Source organism: Crocodylus siamensis, chromosome 10 (genome assembly GCF_052110815.1).
Source record: "Crocodylus siamensis isolate JL-2025a chromosome 10, ASM5211081v1, whole genome shotgun sequence".
In the NCBI taxonomy this organism is placed as follows: Eukaryota; Metazoa; Chordata; order Crocodylia; family Crocodylidae; genus Crocodylus; species Crocodylus siamensis.
Genome location: NC_143404.1, coordinates 8,554,878 through 8,581,168, shown reverse-complemented (window position 1 = coordinate 8,581,168; position 26,291 = coordinate 8,554,878). Strand labels below are relative to the sequence as shown.

Genomic DNA, 26,291 nt, shown 5'->3' with positions numbered 1-26,291 from the left:
ATGCACATCTATCAGGCCTTCTGGGTTTTGCCTCCTTTTGTCCTTCTTCAATCACAAAGATGAAGTACATAAAGTTAAACTGCAGAAAAAAAACAAAACAACTATCACCACACAGCTGATAAACCAGCCCTGACTGTTTTCAGGTTTTGGTGTCTTAGTAACTGTCAACAGGAATTAAGTTTTAGGCAGTCAGTGAAAGACTGGCATTAGTTTTCTGGCTAGATTCCTTGGACTATAACACCTTCTACATTTGGACCATCTCTTATGGGAATAAAGCTAGAAGATCTTGCTACATCCAAGATCCACTCAAAACAATTTGAGGGGAATTAGAAGAACACAGACAGGCATCCACATTTTTGGTTCCTTGAGCTGTCCTCAGACAATGGATGGTTCTTTGGAGACAACTGCCAGCCCAGGCTATACTCACCTACATTTGGGTGAGGTCCAGGCAGAGTCAGTGGACAGCCCAAGTGCAGCATCTCCTCTCCCTGGGTTGTATAAAAGGGCAGTATAAAAATTTGCAGGAGGTAAGAGTGGGCCAGATCCCCTTGTACCAGCCGAGCAAAGAGAGGAGGCACAACTGAAAGGGAAAAATATGGCCTCAAGGTTGCTCTGACCTCCAGCAGTAGATAGCAAGAACTTCTTTACTGACCAGATTTGGCACAATAATAGAAAACAAAGGTTGGAAGGGACCCCAGGAGGTCATCTAGTCCAATCCCCTCCTCAAAGCATGACCATCCCCAACTAGATCATTCCAGCCAGGGCTTTGTCCTGCCAGGCCTTAAAAACCTTCAAGAACAGAGATTCCACCACCTCTCTAGGTAACTCATTCCAGTACTTCACCACCCTCTTAGTGAGTTTTTTTTTTCCCTAATATCCAACCTAAACTTCCCCTGCTGCAACTTGAAACCCACTGCTGCTTGTTCTGTCATCTGCCACCACAGACAGTCTAACTTCATTCACTTAGCAGCCTTTAACTACTTGAAGGGTGGTTTCAATCAAATCCCTCCTCAGTCTTCTCTTCTGTAAACTAAGTAAGCCCAGTTCTCTCAGCCTCTCCTCAGAAGTCACGTGCCCCAGCCCCCTAACCACTTTCACTGTCCTCCACTGGACTCTCTCCAGTTTGTTCACATCCTTTCCGTAGTGGAGAGCCCCGAACTGGACACAGTATTCCAGATGTGGCTTCACTGGTGCAGAAGAGGAGAATAATTACTTCCCTTGATCTGCCAGCAACACTTCTACTGGCCCAGTATGCCATTAGCCTTCTTGGCAACAAGGACACAACTGTAGACTCATATTTAGCTTCTTGTCCACCATAACCCCCAGGTTTTTTTCTGCAAAGCTGCTGCTTAGCCAGTTGGTCCCTAGCCTGTAGTGGTGTATGGGATTCCTCCATCTTAGTGTAGGACTTTGCACTTGTCCCTGGTTTTGTTTAAGCAGGAGCCCCACACCCAGGAAGAGATACACAGGCAAGATCTAACACTAGACCTGTGCATACCCTGTTACAGTCACTGAAAATTTCCTTTTGGCACAGCTCACTGCTTGGCCCAGGTTCTAGATTCCAAATCAGGAAAAGGGGATTCTGAAGATTAAGAACCATTTCTTTTTTTTTTTTTTCTGGTGTTTCTCACAGAGTTTGGTAGAAATTCTGGGGATGCTGGGTGCAATGGGTATTTCTGGCAAAATGATCCTTCAGACTCTACCTGCAGAATTTAATGCTGTGTGCACTAACTTCTGCAAATGCTCTGTTCCACCAGATCTTCAGGCCTCTTTGAAGGAGCACACTGGAGGCGGCAGCCAGTGGGAAGCTTACTGAATGATGTATGCTGCAGGAGGAAGAAGAAATGCTGAGTCCTCATTCAAATGAACCTGCATTTTGTTACATGTCATATTTCACATTTAAATAACACTTTATATATTCATAGCACCAAAAAGATATATGACTAATTCTCACAATACCTCAACAAGGTATGTAGGTACACATTAATTATCACAGTTTTACAGATGAAAGAACCAAGGCAGAGAGGTGAAGTTAGCAACAGCACACAGCTGGGATTAGAGCTCAGGACAACCTGATACAAACCCTTCACCCTTTTCTCTAAAATAGCTGTTCTGCAATTTTCTGAAGAATAATGAGTTTTATTTGAAGATCTTGATGGGTATTTCCCACCCACCAAACAAAATAGCATAAAATGGAAGACTCTCAAACTCAGATTTTCCAAATCCCTTTGCAGCCTAAGAAAGTGATTTATAGGTTAAAACTGAGAAAAACTATTAATTTAAGTAGCTGCTATTCAATAATCTACAAGACCAGGCAGCAATTTATATTGGGATATTGTATTTTGTATTCACATAGGACTTTATATCCAGTGATTTCAAAAAGCAAGTATTCCTAAATTCTCACAACACCTATATAAGATATTAAGCACATACTTTCATTTTATTAGTTAGGTAGCTTACAACATAAAATTACCTCGTCCAAGTTCATATTCCAAGTCAGCTGAGATGTAGACACTGAAGCCAGGACTTGTAACTCTGGATATCTTTCTCTGATCAAGGAGTAATACTCTATTGCTGTCACCATGAGCTTAATTTGTTATGAAACATGTACAGAATTAAAAAATAACTATACCAGTTGTGTTTCTCGTATCTTAAATATGGTAGGCTAGCAAGAAGCAAAATAATACTCATTTTGTATTTAGATTGATAGCTAAAAATAGCAGCAACAGGTTCCACAGGAAAACAGTTGTAGTAAATTTGTTTGAGTCAATAAGTTTGTCTTTTTTTCATTTATCTTTCTTTTCTAGCTATTATAAGTTTACAAAAAGCCCAGGAGAGAAGGGATTTTCCCTTGACTCCTCAATACAATGGAATTAGAATAGAGTGAAATACTGAGGGAAATCATGACTTTTGAAGTCATGCAGATAAGGATCAGTCTACTTTTGAATTTAAAAGAACCTTGTGGGAGAAAATAGATATTGTCTAACTTTGACTTCAAGCAGGATATACACTAGTCATCTCATTAAGATGTTCCGTTATATCAGAAACATCATTTCCCACCAAACTGTTTTGTCAAAGTCCCTAATATTTGTTATCGTATTAATATGGGAGGAGAATGCAACTCACATGAAAAAAAATGAAGTTGCAATATTCCTAAAAACCTTAGGACACCTGCCAGAATGACAATGCAATTAGAAATAATATCAGCAAGCGAAGGAAGGAAAAGTACAACTGCTTATTTTTAGTAAGCACAGATATTTACAGCAAACAGATACCTTAAAAATCCAGGGGCATGATGATATGACCGGGCACCCAGGACAGCTACCACATACAGTTGCAGAGGGAACTTATGGTTGCTGCCACACAGCTGGTGTGATCATGTGACTGGAGCAATAACCTTCCCCACCCACCTCCAGATCTCTTACCTACAAGGTATCACCCAGGATGTCCCACCCTAGTTACACAAGGCTCTTTGGGTGAATCCGATATCCTTTATTAGACCAACTTAAATAGTTGGAGAACAATTTTTAAGCAAGCTTAACCACCCTAGTTACATCACTGTGAGAACCAAATACCCTGATGCAACTCAGAGAGACTTAACAGAAGTAAGAATATAGGGATCAATGTTCCTCTCTACCAAGGAAAATACAGTCAGCAGAAGCTGGTGGAAATAGCTGAGGAACAGAAAATACAAGGGCTTTAGGGCAGTCTCCCTGCTCCTCGTGGATCTTGTGGGATGTAATATTCCTATTCAATTTGCTAAATGGCTGGGAGGCAGACAAAGGGCAGTAACTTTCTGCAGTTTTCTCCAATCCCAGAAAAGTGAACTGAAAACAACATATGAAAACTTTTGTTAGAAAATTGTGATTGCCACCTGAAAAAGCAAAACAAATATTAGGAATGTTGTTTGAAGACACATACCAAGTTCAGAGTTGACTACATTTCAAGGCACCTATAAAATAATTAAAAAATGATAGGGCAACAGTCTTAATCTCCAGGCAGGCCTGTTCTGAGTGTGAGGTTGCTCTGATAAACAGATTGCTGTACAATGCTGATAAGTCATAACAGCGTGAGACATGTTTAAGACTGAACACCTGGGTTTGGGTTCAACTTCATTATGGTTAATGTTCTTGGAAGAAGACCAGACACTTACAGCCTTTCAAATTAAAGATGCTTTAAGGTAGATTATATAAACACATATGGATCTTATAATATGAAGTTAAAGGGGGGAGGGAGAAAAAGAATGGCACATAGGTGTTGTGCAAGAATGCTCAGTGATGAGCTTTTTATAAGACAGATGAGTACATATTGCATATACTGGTTTGTTTCACTTCGTTTCCTTTTCCCAGCCTCAAGGCCAGAAATCTACTTTGATGAGTATCAACATGTCCTATGTCTCAACCTAAAAACTCAAGGCAGGTGAGTGACTCTTCTCCTGCCCACAATGTTTTCTGCAACATGTGCCATGTCCTGCTTAAGTGTTGGGATTTGCGCGTGGCGCTAAGGTATGTGGGGACGTAGCTCAGGTTCTCTAGCACAATACAGAGCTATGGATTGGTCTCTAATGCATTGTGGGGCTATCTGACATTCTTCAATAGTCATAAAGGCCAAAGTTATCACAGCCCACCATTGTAGGAAGCTCCGTCAGTCCAGCATACTAATCACTTGTGTGTGTCTGTAGAAACTTGATGCACCCATGGACTGAAAGAGCACATGTGGTGCTAAGCTCATGAGAACTGTAGACGGAAGCTAGCGCGCTCATTCCTTCCTATTTCAATCCACACACTGAATGACAATTTCCTTGATCGTTCACCTAAAACCAGCTCTGGTTAATGATTATTTCTCTTTCTGCTGAACTCAAGAAAGGGTACAGAAATTATGCAGGATGTGCCTTGGAAATAATGTGTTAACCTGCTTTTCCATGTAATAGACTTCACAGCAGAGTGGGACCTGATGGAACAGCCCCTTCTAGACTAGGAGAGACTGACAGTGGAGGGTCACCGCTTGGACTACTAATGAGTCTAACTGGATTTGTGGATTTGTAGTGGGACCAAGTTCTGGGTCTTCATAAATCAGGCAATTATTTTGGGGGGCTATGGAGTTGGTCTAAATCTTAAATCACTGTTTGGTGGCATACATTTTTGAGTCTACACCTACAGAAGGTTTCACCTTTTCCCATTCCTCTGAATAGAAATGATACTTGTGACTCCATGTTCTGAATGACTCACAGTGCTCACAAGTCGGGAAAAATCACTGGTAAAGGTAACTAGGTGGCTTTTTTTTTTAATTTTTGGGGTGCCAAAAGCCAGTGAGATTCTGGATGGGAATTCAATGCATGTGATTATTTTAGAAAAGGCTCCAGTCAGGCCTGAAGGTGGTCCATATTGCTATCATTACTATCTGACAAAAGGATGGCACACATTTGTGATAATCCTCTTTAATCCATGCAATGAATATCAATCAAAAGATTAAATGAAAATGAATACATATAGAATACTGGGATTCTGGGCCAAATCTCAAGTACAGGCAAGCAATACCTGGGAGAGGTTCGGGGGTGTGGATGGAAGGTGAGATTTGGCACACCTAGGAGCCAAACCTCAAAGCCTAAAGGCACTGCTTTACGGTGAGGGTGACCTTGACCTGGAACCAACTTTCCAAGGGAAGTGGTGCTTGCTGCTACCTTGGGGGTCTTTAAGAGGAGGCTGGATAGACACCTGACTGGGGTCATGTGACCCTAGTATCCGTTCCTGCCCAAAGCAGGGGGCCAGTCTGAATGATCTGTTTAGGTCCCTTCTGATCCTAGCTACTATGATAAAAACACTGCTGTTCTAGAGTGGTCCTCCAGGTTAAGCTGTGTTTGCCAAAGATTGCTGGAGTGCAGTGTGCTCTGAGTCCATCCCAACATTCATTTTTCTTTTTCAAAGGTTTAAAGTCTTTTAGGATGGGAAGAGGGGCAGTGTGCAAATCTGCAGATCTGTTGGGAAAAGACAGATGCTATTTTGATTCTTGTTGCCCTCCTTGGCTCTGATAGGTTTACTGTCCCTTGTAGTTCTGAATTACCTTCCTTCCTTACTCCTAAGGAAGGCATGGCAAGGAGTGAGTACTCCTAGGCATTCTAGCAATATTGCACAATTGGATTGATACTTCTTTCACAGGAAAGTATCAAGTATTAACTATTGGCAGAGGCAACAGTTAATACCTGATACAAGCATTAACTATTGGCAACGTACCACTTGAGGTACTAGATGTGGAATCTGCAATTGCTAGTTTTATTAAAAATAATATGTATTCAACAGGTTGTCTCCTGCATCTGAAACAAATACGATAATTCAAGTTTTCAAATAGTCTTCTCTATGCTTGGTTTCACTGGTCCCACTTTACATACCATATATGCAAGGTCTAGTATTCTCATCGTGTCACAATTTGGTCTCCTGCTTTCTAACCACATTGTTACATATTTAGCAGTATGTGGTTCCCCCTTGTGACCAAGCAATGCTACTACAAGGCCAGAACTATGAAGTAACACTAGGAAGAGACATGTTGCAATAATCAGATGTTCAAAGAGATAGGAGACAGTTGGATAGTTGGGACTTGTTTATGACTGGTCATTAAGCTTCTGGGTAGAAGTGAGAAGTAATGATCACAACATTTTAGAGATTTTTCAGGGCATTTGGACATAGCACAAAGGAAGGAACCAAAGGAATGGAACTGAGGAGTAAGAAAGATAAGTCCTGTCTATTGCAAATCTGAATCAGGGAAGAAGCTAATGTATTATAGAATTTCCCAGAGAATTCAAGATGGCTGAAGCTAAACAATTATTTTATTTGTGTCTAAATTCCTTGAAGAATAACTGCTAAAAATACATCCACAAGCGTTATCTTCCCCTCGTGGGCTAGGGACAGACATTACACATACACTGGTTTAAGTGATCAGAAACTTGTTTAAACCTCTATGTTCAGTGCACATAAACCAGTTTTACCAGTTTGAGATAAACCTGGTTGAATGTAGCATCAGACTTAACCGATTTGGCTCAAACCTGTTTATGCAATGTGTCCTCCAGACCCCTTGCTGATTTAAGTTAGATCAGAGTCCCCCAGCATCTCGGCATGTCTCTGGGCTAGGTGGGGCTCTTTGCTTCCAAGAGCTGGGCTGGCCCCCCCCTTTGCTCCCTGGCTGGAGCTCAGCACAGACTTGCAGGCACAGCAGGGTCTGCTGGCTTCCCCATGCTCCCCTATGCCTCCTCTCACCACTCACTGCTTAAGCAGTGATCCCTTCCTCCTTTCTGCCACAGCACAGACCATAGCCAGCACATGGTATGCTACATAATGCCAGGAGGTGTCTGTATATGTGTCTCTCTCCAATTTCACTGGGGCAGGCAAACAGAAAAGTGACTGCTTAGGGCTTCTGGAGCTAATCAATAGATCAGCCACTAAACTGTTTAAGAAGTTTTAAGTAATGTGGAGAGAGGCTATTGTTTTGCTAATCAGATGATAAAGACTGTTATCAATGCCCCCACTGTCCCTTTCCCTTCCCTCCCTGGCTGGCTTGCTCATCTGTCAGTTTGCTGCAGACAGTACGACAAAGCAGGGAGAGAGGTTGAAAAGCTCCATATCATCAACAGCTGCATGCACTGCACACCCCTTTGCCTCAGAGTGCAAGCCCAGGGGTAGGGGCTGGCAACACTCACGCCCCTTGAGCAGCCAGCGGGGAAAAGCCTGGGACTGTGCAGGCAGGCCTCCCTAATGAAAGAGAGTCCTTCAGGGGCCTGGCCATGCCCCCTTAGCTCAGCTCCCTGCAGAAGGGAAGGGAGGGCTGCTCTAGCGCCCTCCAGCTTCTAGTCTGAGCCACTGCAGGCATATGCTTGAATTTCCTCAGTCCAGAGAGCATGTCTGTCCAGTTTCAAACCAGTTCAGCCTGGCCGGGTTAGACTAACTCGCAAAGACTGAATCAATTCAGGCTTAGGTTTTCTGAATGTCTGTCCCTAGCCACACTTCACTGAAATATTGCCCCCTCATTCTTTTCTTTTAAAAACTAAGCAAAAGCATTTATTTCAGTCTTTGCCTATGGATCATATTTTCTACTTCTTGTTTTCTTCTATTTCTTTTATTTCTTGTTGCTTTCCTCTGAATTCTCTTCTCTAGTTTTACATCTTTCTTGAAGCACACTGCCCAAAAACTGGACACAGTGCTTCAGTTAAGGCTTCACTAATACAAGAGAGCGGTATCACCTCCTAGGTTTTACACAGAAAATTCTTGTTAACTGATGTCAGAGTAATGTTTGTCTTTTTTGGCTTTTTGTTGTTGCTGTTGTGTATGTATGAACAGCATGACACTGTTGACTTGTATTCCATTTGTGGTCCTCTATACTCTGGTCCTCTAAAGTATAGAAACCCTATACTTTTTTTTCTGCAGTACAGCTATATAGTAGCCAATCCTCATTTTGAATTTGCGCATTTAGCTTCTCTTCCCTAACTGTAGTATGTTTCATTTGTGCTTATTACATTTCACCCAGTTGATTTTGGACTATTTCTCTGGTATATCAAGATTGTTTTGAATCCTAATGTTTTCCTCCAAAGTGCCCCTTGTGGCTAGGCATCACCTGCACATTTTGGAAGTGCACTCTGTATTTCATCATCCAGCCTGTTAATGAAAATACTGAATTGAACTGGACCCAAGACCAATAAATTTTCTCACTGTTTAACAGCAACCATTGATTGGACTCTTCCTAAAGTTTTTCAACTATTTGTGTACCCAACTACTAGTGAGTTTTATCTTGATCTTATGTTCCTAATTTGGTTATGAGAATGTTTTGTGATGGTGCTAAAGCTTTGCTAAAGTCAAGATAACTCGCATCAACCTCTTCCCCCTTATCCACTAGGCAGTTACAAGAAACTGGATTGGACTGATGTAATCTGCCAAAGGTAGACATCAGTGGGGTATACTTTTGGTGACTGAGAACACTTCTCATTTTCTACAACAAGACAACCTCCCTTGTTCCTTCGCACTTTAAACAGTGATATATCAATATACAACAAGTCCTTAAGATCATTAAATGCTTGTCTTACTTTTGGTTCATTTAATTGACTCAGCCAGCAGGAAACTCCTTCAGACAGTTAAGCTGCATGCAGGAGTTATAAATAGCAAGGTAAAACTCTTCTCGACTGTCTCAAGCACAGAAGGATAAACCACAGAAACAGAGAACTCTAAGGTAATTTGACAGCTTTCTCTACTGTGTTTTGCTTGTTAAGTGAAAAAGGCTTGGTGGTAAGAATTAATTTTCTTATACTTTATTTATACATTTGCCTTCTAAATCTGATTTTTTGAGTGTGGGAGTATGCAAAATCAGGAAGAGGCAATTTTTATATTTTAAAAGCAGTGATCCAGAGTTTCCTACTAGACTGACAATGGTTCTGACACAGTGCATCTGATTCTGTTTTTGCAGAGACTAATAAAAATGCCTGAGAAAGAGAACAATTTACCTTCCTTTTTCTTCCCCTTTTCCTTGTTTATTAAAAAAGCTGAAATAGGAGAAATTATTGTCAAAGGTTCACATCAACTCATTTGTTTCATTAAAAATATCCAGCAGGACTATCTTTTCTAAAAGGCTGTTTGGATCATTTATCTCTTACTAAATCAAGGCCATTGCAGTTAGAGTTATCTGAGCAACAGCAAGGGAGTCAAAGGGGAAGGCTTTGTATTTGAAACCAGGGAGAAATATTTAAAAAAACATGATGAGATGGTTCAGAATTCAAGTTTGCCTACAGTGCCATTTTTCCTAAGGCTGGCTGTGTCCTCTGCAGTATTACAAGATAAATTCGGGGCTGCAAGCACATCAATGTACGCTGTCTGATGCTAGAGGGTTATTATACCTAGAATATGGCTCTTTCAAAATAATGCCAGTAGACAACTATCATAAATTTCAGGAGCCTGAATACAAAAGAGAAGGACTCAACATAATAAGCAACGGTTGAGGCAGCTTTCACTGTTTTCAACAAATTACCATGCTGTTATGGCACTGGTTTAAGTAGGACAGATTTTAATACCTCACATTTTTCATCTCCCTATTATTCCTCAAAATGCTGACTATATAGAAATCTAAAGAAAAAGGAGTTAATATGTTGGAGAAATATTTAAGTGCAGACAAAAGTATCAGTAGTCTTAGGCTGTTACTAACTGGAAAGCAACTGGAGCAGAACTCTATAAAACAGAGCCTCTAATTATCTCATTTCATCTTTAATTTCTTAGAATAAAATTGATGCAAAAAACTGTGGTTTGTTTCTTGGAGGCTCGCAAAGAATCTCAGACACACAGTCATTTAGCAGCACAAAAGGTGTATTTGCAAATAGGGTCAGGGCAGAGTCAAAAACTCAGATTACTCTGAATCCACCAAGGAATGCAGGCTGTATTTATCTTTTCCCTCCTGGGCACGTGTGCAGAAACAGGAACTCTTACAGCTCATTTCCGTTTCATACAAACATACATGTGGTTACATCACTACATCCATCGCATGTACATTATAATTAACTACTTCAGTATGCAGGGCGGAGAGGTAAATATGCATCAGCTAATTGAGCATGCTCAGAGACTATTATAGGTCACCGAGAGTTTAACCCCCCCCCCTTTCAAGGACACAGTCAGTTGAATTCCAGCTTCTGTAATCTGCATGAGAAAGGCTAGGGAGAAGCTGGGGGAGAGTCTGTGATTTAGGTATAAGAAGAGCTGTGGCAAGGCTGGCCAAGGAAAAAAGTCCTTGGCAGTGTTTCTTTCTTATCAGGTGCAAGATGCAAGCTGTGCATTTCTAACAATACTCCATTTCTAACAGAATTACTTATTATAGTTTCATTTCTTTAGTTGGTTGGTGTTGTAGCTGCTACTTTGTGGCTGGTACTTTCTACTAAAACATGAAACAAAGTCCAATGACAATCATATCCTGCTTTGTCTAGAAAACTTCATAGACTTTATAATCAAATTAGCTGCTGGAAGACTATTTTGGATTTAGCAGGGCAAGAAACAAAGGGATTTCATTGCAAAAAAAAATCAGACTTCAGTGTTTTTTCAGACAAATTAAAAGATGCTAAAGTGTTTTAATCTACCTTCTTAGGTATGCAGAAAACAGAAGAAAGTGTTAATATTATTTCACTGAATGATATCAACCGTCTTGTTTTCAAATTCCCTGGACATGTTTTTGTGGGCTGCATATAATATCATTTTTATCTGGAAGTCATGTGTTCCTATAACACAGAAATATAAGAACCTGAAGTCTATCACTCAATAAATTAGCCCAAACACTCAAAGGAGAGAGAGAACATTTAGTGCAGCTGCATCACAGTCGGGATTACTTGCTTTAGTAAATCATCCTTATTCTTTATTTATGGAGTAGTTAATTCTAGAATACTTTAATACATTTTTGCAAGCTTGACTACAATATTTAAAAATAGCTAAACAAAGATAGTCACTGTTTGGCTTTATTATGATGGAAAGTGTTTTTAAATGCACACAAATGAGCTATTATTTTAACTGGTATTATTTAAAATGCATTAGAAAATTTAGTAAAGATTTTTCTGATTATTTTTTTTTTCATAAAAAAACTAGAGATCTGCCTTCATACTAAGGCACAGTCTTACATGCCTTTGTGAGCAGCTGGTGCCTGGCAGAGTTGCTAGTGAGTCCTAACAAACATGACATACTAACCTACTTTCAGGGTATTAGTCATTTGCTACTTCGCTCTTCTTACTAATTCCAAGCTGTCTCCTCACTAATTCCATCTTCCACAGTCTCAATTTTAAAGATAAGAATATTTGGTCCAGAACACTGAGGGTCTAATCCCAACTGGAGAATCTGGTAACTAACCTAATGTTAATTATAATAATTGTTGGTGAACTAAGACTCAAAAGCTGGTGAATGCTAATATTTTGCAGGGAACTGAATGTATGAATATCTGGTTTGCTTCCAATCTAGACTTTTTATTAGAAGTCACTCAGGATTCACTCAGGATCTGGACTGGCTGTTGCTGTTACAGACCTCAACAGAAAAAGTGATAGAAAGTAATTCGTCATGCTAGAAGAAACCTTCTGCTTAAAGATCACCAAGCAGTAAGGATACAGTCATTCAATAGTTTTTTTCTTGCAACCCCTGACAGCAGGGCTGTTGTGGAAACTATGTTGCTGCACACTATGCTATGGCAATGTAGTGATCATGCAAGTCTACATGTGATCACCTACTACTTCACAACAGTGGTGCACTCCCTGCTTATAGTGCCCCACCCCACTATGACGATGTAGCAGGGAAATATAAGCATGTGGCACCCCTATATGGCACAGTACCCGCCCATACCAGGCTTTAGTACTTTTGAAAGAAGATACTAAAGCACAGCACTGTAGCAACATCGCCATATGGCGACATGTAGATGTGCCCAGTGAGGCTGAAATTTTTTGGAAACTTAAAAGTATCTAGATGCAGACTTTAATGAAACTTGTGCATAAATTTGCTACATAGCTTTGAAAATTACATCTTAATATCTTTTGGTTGAACATCCCAAAGAATGTGTGGCAGTGGTTCCCCAAGATGCCTTCCCTCAGGTTTATGCCTGAGGTATATGGCAGAACAGGAGTGGATGAGAGGCACTGGCAACATGTCAGTGGCAGGCAGCAGATAAGGAAAAGAGTAGGGAACGCAGTGGAAGAGAGCAGAAAAAAGAACAAGAGATTGAGCAGGAAGCAGCAGATCATACAACAAGCATGAGGCAGGGAGCAGCAAGCCGAGCAGTAGATCAGACAGGGATAAGGGACTGGAGTAGCACTTGGAGAAGGCACTGGGCCTAATTTGTGGCACACTTGGCAAAAAGGTTGGCCCCCACTGATGTAGAAGGCTAATAAGAAAAGGTATGCAGTGCGTGTTCTGGCCACGCTACCATACAATCCTTGGGAGCTTATCTGTACACATTAGATTACAGAGATTTACAAAAAGCAAATTGCAAATGTTCAGTTAGCTGAATGTTTTAAGTAGTAGTAAAATGACTGAAGAGCCTGTAGTCATGAACAGACGTCTGAATATTCTTGGCCATGACTTTGCCAGTCACTCTTGAATTAAGGTCGAGGCTATGTAATGGAATGGCTCAGTGGATATCTTACAGTGTACTTAGGTCCAAGACATTTGGAAAAGATTCAGTTGCAATTGTATCTCTAATCTCTATTCTAAACCATGTCAAAATTCTGATAAAATAAACAAGAATCAAAAAACAGAGGAAAGAAAAATAAAAGAGAGTATGATGTGGGCAATCTGAGGAAAAAAAAGGATGAACTACTAGATCCTTGTATTACTATCCCACTACTTAAAATAAACATTTTGAGATAAGGCATCATCACAATGAAAGCAGTAAAGTTTTGCAATACATTGTGATAAACAGTAGCTAGTTTTTGCAAATGAGAGTGGTTGCAAACCTCCTAGCAGGCAAATAGAGGGTTACCTCTCCAGATAACATTACTCTGAATTCCAAATATTTTGAAAAGAAAAAAACCACCCTAAGAACTCCACAGAAATATGCAAGAAAAGCAAGATTAGATTATCAGCATATACCCTGGTAGGATGCCAGGGCCTTCAAAAAACCCCAAACCTTATCGTTTCAGGGCTAGATATTACATGCCAAGATGTCATGTTATGCAAGAGGCAAGAACCTTAGGCGCCAAGAACTGGGTATCAAAGCTATCCTTGTTCTTACTGTAGATATCAGCAAAAGAGCTTTGCTGAGAAAGATAATCATCTGCACTTACTGAATGTTTCATTTTGTATCTCTATATATTAATGTTGAATATCACGATGGAGATAAGGATTTCTTTTATTGGACCAACTGTGTAGTTGGGATAAAGTTAGATAAGCTTTCAAATGCAAGGCATTCATCAGGTCACCCTGTATAGCGAGGATCCTGGAGCAAAGAATGCCTTGCATTGAAAAGCTTGTCTAAATTTATCCCTACTATGTAGCTGGTTCAATAAAAGATATCACCCTAAGAAGTCCTTGCCTCTTGCATAATTTTTGGACTACCATGGCTACTACGTCACTCTTACACTAACAAATATAATGATGCAACAACACTCCAGGTTTTTTTAAGCATTTGAAAAACTTTTTTAAGTAGCCAATGCCAATTAATGCATAGGTTGTGGACAATTAAGCCTCCATTCCAGAAGATGTATTTCCTAAGCAACTGTTTCTCAGAATGATTCCTCTAAATGTGGGTGGAGAACATCTGGCAGCTTTGGACTCCATAGGAAAAGTAATGCATTTACATAGTGTAATTGGACAATGGAAAATATGAAGTCATACCATCACTCTAACCAGAAAAGGAGCACAGGCCTTGTTATTAAATGATTAATTATATCATCACCTGTGGGGTGTGACCTGGTTTTCATTGAGCAAGAGGCTATTTTGGAGTGAAACTAGCCATAAAAGCAGGCACAGAACGTGTTTTCTCTGGTCGAGCACATGTGCTACACACTGTCTAGCAGAGATGTTCAGAGGAAGAGGTGCTTTCACTTGGGAATGTAAACATACTTTTCCTTACTACTTGTTCTTTTAACTCTTGAATGCCCCCGAGTTGCATGTAAAAGACCCTGCAGCAGGTCTGGCTTTTGAGAGATCCCATGTGTACAGGAGCTGATGAATTCTCACAAAGCAAACTCCACCCTACAAAAGTCTCTCTAAATGAGTTAGTGCGACCCTGTCCTGCCTTCTGCTTAACTTCAGACTAACCTATTTAACCATCTCACTCTGCAGCATGGGTGTCAAATTTATTTGGATGAGTGACATGGGGCTGGACTGGGCCAATAGGCCCACTGACACTGCCCCTCATGCTAGATTAATTGCCTGTGGAGCCACCCAGGTTCTGCATTTCATGCAGATTCTGGAACAGGCACCCCATGCAGCAAGGAACAGCTGCAGTGGGTACTGTGCTGCCTGCTGCAAACTATGCCACACATCTAGGATCTGAGCTACCCCCTGCAGTTGCTTCAGGACCTGCTGCAGCCAGTCCCAGAGCAATGTCGCGTGCGGCATTTGGAACCAAGAATTTTTGCATTTATTAAACCAATGAAGACACTGCAAAAAATTAAAATAAAATATTTTTATTTATTTTTTTGCAACGTGTCTGAATGCAAAAACTTTCGGTTCCAAAATACGACCTTTTATTAAACAGATGTAGATATTCCAGAAAAAAAGTAATTTTAATTTTTTTCTGCACTGTCTCCGTCGGTCTAATAAAAGGTCGCATTTCAGAACTGAAAATTTTTGCATTTCTTTTCATCTCAGACCATGGCTACCACATACGCCCCTGAAAGATGAACGGTGGTTATTCTGGTGCAAATTTAACTCCATTTAACTGCAGAGTCCCAGATATGCACGTTTCATATTAGATTGATTAGATTAGATGTTGTCATATTAGATTGAAAACATCCATTTTTTTTGGACTTAGAGGCCCCTCATTTTGCAAGGCCCTCACACCTCAATCCAGCGCTGTTTATAGAAATCCTTGATTTCGAAATACAGCCGACACGAGAACGTGGCATTGTCCCTGCCGCTAACCCTGAGCTCGAGGCACCAATTGGCACATGCCCAGCGGCCGTTATTTGACTGGGCCCGGCCCGGCCCCCTGGGCCACGTCGACGTGCTATAGACCGCTGGTAGGGACCCGTGTGAGGACTGAAACCAGCACTGACCGTGGCAGTGAAAACGTTGAACCTCACGTGCTTTCGCGCCACCTCGCCCCCCTCACGGCACAAAATGGTGGCCACCAGCACGTGCATGGCTACGCCCCTCACTCTCCCACTGCTGATTGGGCGGTGGGATTGCTTGCGTCAAGACAAGCGCATGCGCTTTGGGATATGTTGGGTCGTGCATGCGCAGTGCGCTCCCGTCAGTGCCGGGTGGCGAGCGGACAGCAGCGTCCTGCTGGGCCGGAGCGGTGAGTGCGGGGCTGCGGGGGGCGAGGCGGGCCTGTGAGCTGCGGGGGGCGAGGCGGGCCTGTGAGCTGCGGGGGGGACCCCCCACTTAAATCTTAGAAGATTGAAACGAATACCTGATGAAGAAACAGCAGCCCGGTCTTGCAGTTGCTTGAATGCGAACGCTGAATGACCGGGAGCCAGGGGGTGTCGGCCTGCGCTGAGGGCTTGGAAGCCCCTGGCACAAGCTGTCAGCCTTGCGGAGACCGAGAAGCCGGAGCAGGTGCAGCCACATTGAGCAACGTGCATTTTTGATTGGTCTGTGCCACAGACAGTCGTGTAAGTGGCCTTGCACGCGTCTCATCAGAGACTCATTTGGGGAAAGGGTGTCAACAAGGGAACCCACCGCTTGATTAACACCCCCGCCCCTCCCGTGCACCCGCACGGTCAAGGTTTATCACGTGTGCATGGAAATGTGCATCTCTATGTGTGCGTCTATACGGTCAAGGTTTATCATGATCTCACTGTGTCGGGATGTTTTCTTCCAGTACAGATGTTGCAGTGAGGCCCACATCTAACATGCAATTTTAAAACTGTTCCTGCTTCTCTCAAAATCTAACTGCTGTTGTAGCTCCTTATTTCACTTCAAATATTTAAATAGGAAAAGAAACCAAAGGGTTTTTTTGTTGGTTTTTTTTTTTCCCATCCAGTCTGACACTGTCAGTTTTTATGCCAGGTACAAAGCCAAAGTGATTTAGGAAGCGTTCAGGATTTCTTTCAGGTTGCTCTTGAGTACGGGCAAGGAGGTTTTTATTGTGCTACGTTTAGCCTTTGTAATCCTTTCAAAATGTATTTATTGATTGTGCTTAATTTCTACACACCCAGGATTAAACAGGCTGCTGCAAGATGTGTTGTTATGGCAGGATTTAGCTTGGTGGTGGGCAAAATATGGGCTGCAGGCTGGATCTGTCCCACCAAGGGATCTTGTCTGGCCCACGCTCTGCCTGGTTAAGGTTTGGGGGCAGCCTGAGTCATGGCATGTGTGGTCCTGCTGCTCCTGGGTGCATGGCAGGGCAGGGGCAGTGTGGTGACTAGACTCAGCTTCCTGGCAGCCCCTGTGACAGTGGCTCCTTTTGGCTTCCACTGCCAGTGTCATTGCTGTTGCTGGTCCTGGCCCTGTTGCTTGGGCACCCCAGTCCATCTACCCTGCACCCACTGCAGGGGCACCAGGTGGGTGGGCAGGCAGGCAGGGTCTCATGGACACTGGCCCAGGACCCCCGTGTGCAGAGCGCACTTGGCTGGGTGGATGGGTTGGAGCCTAATGTTGGCGTGGAGTTGGGTCCAGGCGTTGGGATCACGGGGTAGTGACAGCGTGGGCCTGGGGCTGAGCTCCAGTTTACTTCCTGCGTGTCCCTGTGGTGGGTGTCGGTTGCACGGGCAGGGACACACAGGGAGCGGATCACAGCTCTGCCCTGGGTCCTGGTCCCTAGCCACCATGGACACTGCTCCCTGCCTGCCTGCGGCCCCATCCTATCCACCAGCTGAGCGTGCCCTGCCTGTGGGGGTTCCCGGCTGGTCTCCATGGAGACTGCCCACTGTCTGGTGCCCCCAGTGGTAGATGAGGAGTGGATAGGCCTGTGGCCACACAGGACTCCTTAAGTGGCTCTCCAGCTCAAATAATTGCCCAATCCTGGTTTAGCTAGTGACAGAGTTTTAATTGAGTGCATAACTTTTAAGAAACTTGCAGCCATTTTAGATAAAGAAAACACCCCCCCGGTGTTTTGTCTTGGGGAGATGAATTGCTGAATAAAACAGTCTGTGCCACATACTGCTTCTGGTAAATGGCATAGCAAAGCTTTTGGTGAAGATGCATGGCGAGTTGTTAGGTGACCCAGTACTTGGCAGACTTAAAACATCCAGCTAGAGTGAGTTAGATCTGGAGATGTCTTCTTAACTAAAGAGAAAGTAGACATCCCTTTCATTATTTCCACCATTGCTTGTCATTGAGTCTCAGAATCGCAACGTTTAAGATGAAGTCCATCAATCTTCAGGTGTAATGATCATCTTATGTTTTTCAAACTTTTGTAAGCCATTGGGCCATAACAGTTTGTGCAAAATCTCTTTGGGCATGCCTGCTTCCAAAAGCTGTTTTTAACATGGCAATTGTTAAACACTTGTTCAAGTAGTATGGTTAGGAGTTTGCTTCCACAGACGGCTTCCCATAGGTCCTTCTTGTCGTGTACCATAGGCTAAGCTTGCCATGCTCCACATTCTTTCCCAGGCTGGTGCTTGTGTCACTGCCAGGAGCTTTGAAGAAATCTCCAATTTGAAATTAAAATGGCTTTACGTTTGCATTCCTTTGATTCTGTACTTGCTCAGTATTTTACCATGCAGCAGTATAAAGTCAAATATTTAGTCTGATTAGAGCAAGAAGTAACTGTTAAATGTAAAATCAAAACAGTTCAACATAATAGTATTTACACTTAAGTGACAATTTAGTCTATGAAGTGATCTAAACTTTGTGCAATTATTATTAGTCGTTGTCAGTTGGATCTTACATTTTGTAAGTTCGGTTGGGTTTACCTTAGCCTCTTACTTTGTTTTCTTTTTCAGCATATAAGGGATTTGCTGTGTTTTAACATGAAATAATTACATATGTTTTAATTTATACTTAAGACTGCTTTTCCCCCCCCTTAATTGGTCACATTTCTGTTTAGATGGCGTTATCTGATTTATTTATTGTAACCTTAGTTACCTGATGTGAAGCCACTGGAACAGCAGGGGTTCTTTTACTGAAAGCTTCAGGCACTTTCTGTGTATTTTCCTGTAATTATGCATGTGATATACAAACACAGACCATTATTAACTGAAAAATGTTTGAGATAAATCTTTACTGTAAGGTTCTCAGGGTATTCAGTAAGATGAATTTATTTCATCATGACTTACAGTTTGTGGTTATCTTAAGTATCTGGTTGTTATAGTTACTCAACTGAAATCTTTGTGAAACTCAGTTAAAATTTTACTAAGTTAACCACCAAAGATGAAATTGGAAGACTTTCTTAACACAGACTTAAATGACATGAGCATTTTTAAGGAAAGTTGACTAAAGGAACTAGTGGTGGTTTTTTTTTATTTTGTTGGGGTGTTTTTTTTTTTTTTTCAAACTGAGCAATGATGGGACAAATAATAAAGTAATGAAAATAGGACAGAAGGGATGAGTCAGGGTTTAATGTTTTTTTTTTTTTTTTTAGAAATATAATGTATTATGAGTGGATACTTTTGTGATAGCATACAACTGTTTTATTGATCTGGTTATAGGATTTCTTAATGCTGTTTAAAAATAGAGGATATTGAACTACCAAAATTTTACAATGGGGGGGGGTCTAATTAGATGACTAAAGAGGAAAAGGGATGGGGAATTGTGTGGTTGCTATCCTTTCCATGTGTACCTAGTGACTTCAGTACTTCATGTGATGTTCATTTACATAGTTCAAATGGCATTTTTTTCTGCACCCATGCTCATAAATAAGAACACATAACAGGTGCTGAGGAGTTGTTTCCTCTCCTTCATGCAGTTTTGCCTGTACTCTTACTTGCAACATTTGTTCCTTACTCTTAGTTTAGCCTTCCTAGTTCCCTTCTTACGTGACATTTTCAGGATGGATGAGCACTTATATGATGATACACTCAAACTTACTTCCACCATAGTGTAGGATATTATAGAAAAATCCTCGAGGAAGTTTGACAGTATCATCAGTTTCTTATTCTACCTTTTCACTGTTGCACTGGAATCTTGGCATTAATTTTTAAACTCAGGTTTTTGTGGCATTTTATTTAGAAGGAAGTGAAAGCAGACGGATGCTTGTGAGTGCTCCATGGCTGCATCTCCCTCGATTCATTCATCTTCTACCCACTATAATGTGGAACTGTTCTTTGGGTAAGAAAGCTGCTTAAAAAAGACTTATTATTTGTAAGTTGGTTTGATGAATTGCCTGTACATTGTCCATTCGGGGTTCTTTTTTCTGTCGGTTATCTTGTACAAAGATTATTGTATAGTAGCAAGTGATAACATTTTGGAAGATGACTGTTCGCAAGAGTGGGTGTGCACCAGTAACACATGCTTGTGCATGCTAAGAAACCAAAAATACAGGATTTATAGACAGCATCCAGCCTATTAGCTTTTAAAATATCAGTGTCTTTCAGTTACAGCAACCTTAACTCCCCACGCTTAGACTTACCAGTGTGAGTAGAGCAATACTGTTACCTGCCTGGACATGAAAAGCTTCCGTCTCCCATTTCCACCATGCTTTACAGCTTGTGGTGTTTTGATGTATCAGTTTAATCTTTGATTATGTACTTGGTGTTAACCAGAAGCACAAATTAGGAGAAGGGCCATAGAATTCAAAGCTCTCTATTCACAAAAATATTTCTTAGCCCCATTTGTTGGGACTAATAGTTTTTCAGTATTGTTCTTGGTTTTAATTCAAATATTGCATTGTAAAGTACCTACTGAACTGGGTTTGATTTTAAATGGAGGAAAACAGGCAAATAGTCATTACACTTTATTCCAGAAGAGCCAGTTCTACCTTGTCACTTTGCTACAACTTTTTATTTGGATTTCCTCAAGTGATATCTCAGACCTTTGTAACTGAATCTGGAGGGTTAGTTTCATTATGGTACTTCATTTGTCACATGGACATGGTCACAAGGCAGAAAGAACCCCCTGGTGTATTGCAGAACAGCCCCTTTGATCCCAGAGGAGGCCTTATAATTGAGCATAAAGCATAGATTATGACATTGGAACTAATTATCAACTTTTTTTCCTTAGATTGAAGTGATTTTAGAGTTGCATGAATGAATCTTGTTTGAAACAAGTTACAGATTTCTGTAAAATAAAATTATTAAATGACTAAACTGATATCCAAAGTGGTCAACCCCAGCTCATTGCCGTTTCAGTATTGAACAAGTATGTTATGTGCAATATACTTTGCTGCTCCTGTCACCTGAAGAAAGCAAAATTTTCTTCGGCTGCAAATGAGGTTAGCAGGTCTCATGGGCAACGTGTAGCATGAAAACTACAAGTTAGGGACCACTGATCTGAAGCGGAGGACTACATACGAGCAGCAGCTTCAGATCTGAGACACAAAACTAGTCTCTTTCTGTACATAAAGCTGTGCTAGTAATTGGCATGCACCAATACTGAATGGTTCAATACATACATACCTAAAAAGTTTAGGTACTGTTCATGATATAGATCAGAGATGGGCAAAATCCAGCCTGCGGGCCCGATCCAGTTGGCAGTGGACTTCATTTCCCAGCTGCCCCTGCGCATGGCTGGGGCTGGTCTCCTTGGAGACCCCAGCAGCTGTGTGGGAAAGTTCAAGGCTGAGGTTGCCATGGAGACCAGCCACCCTGGCAGCGCCTGCAGCAGGGCAGGGCTGTCACTGCTTCAAGAAGCCGAAGCGCAGCCATGATCCCCTCTTGCACGTCCCTGCCCAGAGCGTGCAGGCTACAGATCACGGCTCTGTCCTGGCTCCAAAATGAATTGCCCTCATCACAAGATCCCAGTGGCTCTGGAGCAAGCTTCTGCCCCGCCGCACGTGCTGCCACTGGTCTCCATGCAACGCCAGCCTTGAGCTTTCCCCTCTGCTGCTGGGGTCTTCATGGAGACAGGCCCCAGCCATGCAGGCTGGAGCTGCTGGGAAACAGAGTCTGGTTATTGGCCAGATCAGCCATTTTGCCCACCCCTGATATAGATGATTTATTATCCAAGAATTTAGCTCTAAATCGTAAACGAACAAGGTCGCTGTTGTAGGTGAAGTTCTGAATAGTTCCAAAATGGAGGATATTGGTTCCCAAATGGTAATACTGTGGGACCTTTCCAGTAGTCAAGTTGTAGATTTCAAACCGTAGTGTTTCATGAAGCTAACTTTATTGTCATTCTGGTTAACCTGGAGCCTTTTAGTGCTGAGTGCCCTATTCATAACAGTCTAGTTTGGAAATGCAGCTCAATCCTTTATATGAGTTTCCCAGATTTTGCGGATCAGTTTTTTTTTTTTTTTTTTTTGGTCAGTGATTTCACAGGTCAGTTCATAGATTTCATAGACATTAAGGCTGGAAGGGACCTCGGGAAATCGAGTCCAGCCCCCTGCCCAAAGGGCAGGAAGTCAGCTAGGGTCATAGGATCCCAGCAAGATAAGCATCTTCTGGGACCCCTCCCTGCCTTCTAGTTAAGGAATCCTTTCATGTGTACAGGATGAATCATCATAATACATCATGTAAAATGAATACATCACGTGTACAGAAATGGGATGGATGTTCAGACACCAGAAAGGTGCTCGTGTTGGACAGGAACTTCCACATTCTTTGGAGGTATGTGTGCATGTGCACCTCTGACTCGAGGCTACCTTGATTGTATCACCTGGACAGTAGACCATAACTTGCTTCAGTTTCAGAACTGTGTTATATGTAAGAAATGGTTGTGTACATAATCAAAATGATATATGCTATGAACCTTGGAGGGATCCATAGGTTAAAAAGGTTTCTGTTTTTAACCTAGGACATTGTCAAACTCCCTAGGCTCAAGAGGTAAGATGGACAATTATCTATGTAAGCTGCCTCTCATACATGCATTATTGTTCTTTTATAGTAGCCCACAGTAGATGGAATAGTTCAGAGAGAATGAACATATAGACTGGCCTCTGCTGAAATAGCCAGCAAAATGTCAATCATGATGTCACTTAATCTTTAGTAATTAGGCCTTTGACTTGTTTAGGGCCAGACTGTGATTTTACGTCTCCTCAGGCAGGGATAGTGATACATGGTGCTTAAACACCTCCACTCCCCTTACCACTTCTGTGTAGCCAGTAACAGTGTGACGTCCAGAAAAAAAACTTCCTGCTCTGACTGCAAATTCAGAATAGCTTGTTTGAAAGAGAACAGAGAAGACTTACAGCGTGCTCCTTAGCGCATGTTTCATAGTTTTATAGATGTTGGGGTTGGAAGGGACCTGTTAGGTCATTGAGTCCAACCCCCTGCCCCGGGCAGGAATGAGTGCTGGGGTCAGATGACCCCAGCCAGGTGTTTGTCCAGTCTCCTTATAAACACCTTGGAGGAAAAGGACAGCACCATCTCCCGTGGAAGTGTAGTCCATATTCTGGCAACCCTCACTGTAAAGAATTTTTTCATGATGTCCAATCTGAATTTTCTCTTCCAGTTTGTGGCCATTATTTCTAGTTACCCCAACAGGTGCCCTGGTAAACACTGTATCCCCTATTTCTTGCTGCTCCCCCCACCATGAGTTTGTAGGCGGCCAGGAGATCACCTCTCAGCCTCCTGTTGTGGAGGCTGAAGAGGTTCAGGTCTCCCAATCAGTCCACATAAGCGTTTAACCAGACGAGTGGCCCTCCTCTGAACCCTCTCCAGGCCATCCACATCCCTTTTAAAGTGCAGCACCCAAAACTGGATGCAGTAATCCAGCTGTGGCTTAACCAATGCCACATAGAGGGGGAGCATCACCTCCCTGGACCTGTTTGTGATGCACCTACTTATGCAAGAGAGTGCAGTTAGCTTTATTTATTTCCTCATCACGTTGGTGATTTATGTTCATTTTGGAGTCGACTACGACTCAGAGATCCCTTTCTGCAGTTGTGCTACTTAGAGTGCTACCTCCCAGGCTATAGGAGTGTTGATGATTCTTCCTCCCCGGGTGCAACACATGACACTTATGCTTGTTGAACTGCATCCTATTCTGTTTGACCCATTTCCCCAGCCTGGCCAAATCAGCCTGGATTTGCTCCCTGCTGTCTAATTTGTGTACCTCCCCCCATAGTTTGGTGTCATCAGCAAACTTGGATAGGGTGCTTTCTTCTCCCTCATCCAAGTCGCCTAATGAAGATATTGAATAGTACCGGTCCCAGGACAGAGCCTTGGGGGACTCCGCAGCCCACCTTTCTCTAGGTGAAAACCGACCCGTTACCGCCATTCTCTGGGTGCATCCCATAAGCCAATTTTCTACCTACTGGACTGTGTAACAATCTGCATTGCAGCTGTTTAGTTGATTTATAAGAATTGGGCGTGACACTGTCAAAAGCCTTCTAAAATCTAAGTAAATAACATCTACCTCTTTTCTTTCATCCAGGCATTTTGTGACCTGGTAGTAAAATGAAACCAGGTTAGTTGGGCAGGATCTGACTGCTACGACCCCATGCTGATTGCCTCTTAGCATCATTTTACATGCTGGTCCCCCACAAATGTAGTCCTTAACGAGTTTCTCAGAGGTCTTGCCAACGATAGAAGTAAGGTTGACTGGCTGTATTTACCTGGTTCCTGCTTCCTCCCCTTATTGAAGATGGGGACCACATTGGCCCTTTTCCAATCCTCCAGGACCTGTCCTGTGCACCACGAGTAGTCAAACAGTTGTGCCAGTGGCTCTGCTATGACTCCAGCTAATTCCCTAGGTACCGTAGGATGAAGATCATCAGGACCTGTTGACTTAAATACGTTCAACCCCTCCAGGTGCCCCTTTACTAGGTAGCTCAAACAGTTGGTGGGTTAGTATCTATACTGGACTTACCTAAGGTCCAAAAGGGATGCATATTTGTATCTGTGTCCAGAAATGCGGATACAGAGAAATCTGGGCATCCTATCTGCTACCAGTTGCCCAAGTTCATCCTGAAGGGGCCCTAAGTTACCCTGCACCTTCTTTTTGCTGCTTATGTAGGTTAAAGAATGACTCTTTGTTATCCTTAACTTTTGCTGCCAGCCTAAGCTCCATTTCTGCTTTGGCTGTCCTTGCTGTTTACCTGCAAACTTGAGCCAAGCAGGTATACTCCTTGGTGGCAGCTGCCTGCTTCCACAGCCTGTAGGCCTCTTTTTTTTTTTTTTTTCCCCTCCAGGCTCTCCTGGATTTTCCTGCTCCACCAAGAGGGTTTCTTTGCTTTTGCCCCCTTTTGTCTAGTGGGATTGTCCTTTTCTGCGCCTCCAGGATTAGTCCCTTGTTGGTCTAAGCTAGTAGATGGTGCAAAGTGTATGCTTGCTGCATGCACGCAAGAGATTGTGTCAGAAGGTGCAGTCTTTCTGATGTAATAAATATGGGAGCCCCCTGAATGCACTGCTATAGACACAAGAGCCGCCAACACATGACAGCCTTGTTGCTGCTTATTGAAGCTAGTTTCTAAATCTTGCCTGCATTTACTTGCATTTACCTGGGACTAGAAATGGGGGAGATGTTTAAGCAGTTAAGGTAGGATGTAAATTTACCCTCTTCTATAAGCATTTTAATCTTAACCTTGTTTTCAGTTCTTCCACTTAAAATTTATTCCTGCAAACCTTTTCCAGAGTATGGGGTTGACTTTCTTAAAAAGATTCTAACAAATTGGACAATGACCAGATCCTCTACCCTTGTGAAGCAGAGTAAGATGAAAGGATTTAAAGCAACCTCAAGGCTAAAAGGGATCTGTAGAGGTCACCTATTCTGTTGATCTGCCCCAAGGCAGGATCAGCTATACCTAACTATTTCTGACACATTTTTCTAGCCTACTTCTAACATACTCTAGTGTTGTAAATTGCATGATTTCTCTGCATAATCTATTCCACAACTTAACTGCCTTCTTGGGAAGTTTTCTAATATCTAGCCTGTATATTTTGTTGTAATTTTTAATCCTGTTTCCATGTGTTCTGTTCCAGTGAATCCAGGAAGCAGTTTATAATAGCCTCTCTTTTTGCAGAATTTTTTTTTTTTTTTACAGATTTGAGACTTGAGTCTCCTTCTGTACGTGGTATACATAAAAAGTGTTTGCTGGCTTAAGTGCTACCATATATGTATTCACTGGCTAAAAGAAACTATAAAACTCTTGAACTTAAAGGACAAAGACAGTCCTATCGTACATGGGGGAATTCATGCGTTTTCCAGATGTAGTTTGGTTGACAAGCAAAACCACATTCTTTCTCTTGTTGAGGTTCGCTGTCAATAACTTCTTATAGTATCCTACAAAACTGACATTTAAATCTTTCATTAAAAAATGGCTCTTTTTTATGGTTGACTTTGTTGGAAAATTTTTTGCCATTCAGAGTTAGAATACATGATCTATGGCTGACTTCTATAGAAGGTAGCAGTGACTTCTTGCATTTTATGTGGCTTGTGGTTTCTTTTCTGTTTGGTACACACAGGAACAGTCAGTGTATAATGGGGACTGAGCCATACAGCTCAATATATTTTGAATTGCACCACTTTTCACAAGAATCTTGGGGTCAGATTTGTTCCCTTCCAAAAGAGATGCCAGGACTGACCTCTGTGTAGTTGGATTAATTATCTAATTTCAGTAATCTTGTTTTTCAGTGTGTTGTGTGTTAAATATTTAGA

The 26,291-nt window shown here is 42.0% G+C and overlaps 1 protein-coding gene and 1 long non-coding RNA gene across 8 annotated transcripts in view; one reads left to right on the top strand and one right to left on the bottom strand.

Annotated features, from left to right (window-relative positions):
* Positions 1–16,162, bottom strand: LOC149856198 (uncharacterized). Its single transcript, XR_016444429.1, has 3 exons — positions 16,066–16,162; positions 1,704–1,826; positions 1–79 (listed from the first exon to the last, which is right to left on the bottom strand). It is a non-coding gene; the product is annotated as an uncharacterized LOC149856198 (long non-coding RNA).
* LOC149856197 (F-box/LRR-repeat protein 21-like) overlaps positions 15,879–26,291 on the top strand; it is a 22,512-nt gene continuing 12,099 nt past the window's right edge. Inside the window, exons 1-3 of one of the 7 annotated variants that reach the window (XM_090064539.1) lie at positions 15,879–15,951; positions 19,767–19,865; positions 22,184–22,300. The gene's annotated coding sequence lies outside the window, so the exon portion shown is untranslated. Of the gene's footprint in view, positions 15,952–16,131; positions 16,268–19,766; positions 19,866–22,183; positions 22,301–26,291 lie in introns of those variants that run through there. The other 6 variants (XM_090064543.1, XM_090064542.1, XM_090064541.1 and 3 more) reach the window with 6 other exon arrangements.